Here is a 3040-nt window from a genome sequence, read left to right on the forward strand (position 1 = left end):
CTGACCACCTCCTGCCAGCTAGGCCTGAGCAGCACAAAAAATCCTCAATGTTTTTAGCTGCCCAGCTATCTCAGGTTGGCCTGAGCATCTGTTTTTGCCCAGTTACTTCTGCACTGAGCCCAAAAGATGGTGTTTGGCCAAAGCATGCTGAAGGGAATGGAGCTGAGGGTATGGATATAGGTCCCATTGCTCACACTTCAAAGAACACTTATTAGTGAACATAGCTGGCTTTCCCTTCTTCTTATATATTAAAAAGCCTTTAGTCCTTTGTCATTTCCTACCGTGGTAGCTTACATGCTGGAATTGCAACGCTTCTCAGTCTCCTAATAAGCTAAAGGGATTGTGCTTGTTCAGCCTTTTACTGCAGGCTTCTTTCTGGAGGCTACAAATCCAGTTTTGTGGCTCTCTTATGTGCTTTTTGTTTTTTTCTGAGATCCTTTTAAAAGCCTGGAGGTGGAGGAGGAGCTCTTGTACTGGTATTGGTCCTGCATTGTCAGGAGGACTGTCCCCGTCCTGCTTCCCCTCCCAGGGCTCTCACTTGGACCCTTGAGCCCCAGGGCCACGTTGAGGTGCTGCTGCTCTAATCCTGCCAGAAGGGAGCCCACAGCCTGGCTTATGGGACAGGCATCTCCAGCAGCACCTCCTGACCATGTTCAGTCAACAGGAGCTACATCTATCTTCCTCTGCTGCCTGTAGCCTTGGCCTGATGCCCTCCCTCCCCTGAGGGCAGGATGGGGGAGACAGGCAGCAGTCACTTCCCAAGCCCTCAACACCTGTAACATGTGGCTCCAGGCCCACCAGAGCTATCTGTCTTTCTGCTTTCTCTCTTTGGAGACAGGGCCTGGAGAAAGCTGTAGCTAGTTTGTTTAAAAGCTCCAAAATTCTAACTGTATTGTTCTTCATTTGCATGTTGTTGCTTAAATTAGCGCATGCCTGCGTGGAACAGAAGAGTTTCATTAGCACAGAGGATGGTGTTTGTCTGTGCTGGTGTCCAGAGAACAGATTCTTCTGCAACAACATCTTGTTAATCAGCTAATTAATCATGTAACGCAATAGAAACCCTTGGAGAGGAGACGTCATCCTGCCCGGGGAGGCTGGCTGCGAGTCAAGCCTGCTCCCCACCAGCAGCTGTCCCTGGCAGGAGCAGAGCTGTGTCTCAGGGGCCTGCAGGAGGCTGAGCGCAGCTCTCTGCTATGGGGCACAGTGAGGGTGATGTGGGGTCCTGCCTCCTGCAGATGCCAGCCACAAATATTTTGCAGTTACTTGCAGAGAAGCGCAAGATGGGGACCTGGAGTGATGCTTGGCATTCGTTGCTCGAGCTGGGAGGTGGCTGGAAGCTATTTCTTCACCCAGCATACTGTTAAACCATGCAACTCCTTTCCGCAGGCTACAGCGGGCACCGACAGTGTGCCTGTGTTCCGCTATGCTTGTGCAGGAAATTGTCATGAAGGGTTCTTAACCTTGCAGATACCAGCTGCAAAGCTGGGAGGTCTCAGAGTTGTGGGCTGCAGGCATACTAGGCACACTTGAGGAGAGGCTGACAGGACTCATGGGCTGCCGCCGGCACTGGCTGAGTAGCCCCTGGACTGGCCCGGGACAGTTGCAGATGGCCACATTGAGTTTTAAGGCTTCAAATCAAGAAGAGAAGGAAAGCATCATCATTTCCTTACCCTAGAAGCTACCTGCCTGGGTTGTGTCCACTGTAGTATGCTGCTGAGAGGGACAGATGTGCCCCGTGGGGCTGTGCCCAGGCAGCTGGACCACCACCTCCTCCAAGCACGCTGCAGCGCTGTTGGGGGTCCCCACAGGCACACCTGGGTCTCCCCAGTTCAAAGTCAGGATTCGGCGCACACCAGGTGCAGGGATGGGAAAACCCTCCTGGGGGCAGCAGTATAAGAGGACCCTTGGTGATTATGCTAAAATGATTTGCAGTAAGATAATTAAGTGTTGAGGTTTAAAATGCCAAGAGACCACTCCAGCTGAAATCTAGTCAATTAAAAAAAGTCAGATTAATTCCTAGTCCCCTCAGCATTCTGATCTACAGTTTCACTTATTGTTTCTAAAAAGTTGTCTTTCTTTTCTCGGTTGCTACCTGAAAGCTCCATGCAAACCTAGGTGCAGCAAGTGTGCAGGGGCACAGGGACAGCTATGGCAGACACACAAAGGAAAAAAACAAATAAACAAAGAAATAAAACTGCTTTTCTAGTGTCTCTGTTCCTCTAATTTCTCCTTGCTGGTGAGCAAAGATAAAAAATATTCAAGCAGAGATGTGATTTGGGGTTTATGGTGTAACTCATGCTTCTTGGAGCACTTTGTGTGGTCTCTGCAGGCTCAGGCAGACCCTGCTGTATCAGTTACACATAAGCCACATTTTAAAAGTTTCCTTGAAATAAAATGGCTGCCACTTTTATTCTTCTACTGAAGATTAAGCCTTGGGGTGTCAGGTGTGCACAAGACTGAAAGACAGCGCCACAAGAACCTCCACAGCTGGTGCTGCCCACAGGCCCACGTATGCTGGTCATGCAGGTGTTGGCTGTTCTCCTCTCCCCTACCGGGAGCTGCGGTGGCTCCCACCACGTGAAGGATGCTCAAGCGTAGGAAAAATGGCACAGGCGCCTTCTTGCCCCCTTCGCCCCCCAGCAGTGGGAGCTTGCCAACCAGGCCCCACATGCTGCTGGCTCCTGGGCCGCTGCCACAGCTCACGGGCAGCCGACGCCGGGGACGGCTGGGGCAGCCTGGACGGCCGCCGGCGTGCCTCGGGCCCGTTGCGGGGTCTCCCCGCGCACCGAAGGGGTCTGCAGGCCGGGCCCTGCCCCGGCAACCGGGCCCCGCCGAGCCCACCGCCGGCCTACAACTCCCAGCATGCCGCGCGCGGCATGGGCGGCCGTTCCCCACCACCGGCCGTCGTGCGCGCGGATCGGCAGTTGCCCGTTCGAACCGGCCAATGGCGACGGGGTGGTGCCGGCTGCAGCCAATGGCCATGCGCGTCCCGGGCGGGGCGGGGCCGAGGAGGGGTGGTGCGGAGGACCAATGGGGAGGC

The sequence above is a fragment of the Calonectris borealis genome, chromosome 7 (genome assembly GCF_964195595.1).
Source record: "Calonectris borealis chromosome 7, bCalBor7.hap1.2, whole genome shotgun sequence".
Classification (NCBI taxonomy): domain Eukaryota; kingdom Metazoa; phylum Chordata; class Aves; order Procellariiformes; family Procellariidae; genus Calonectris; species Calonectris borealis.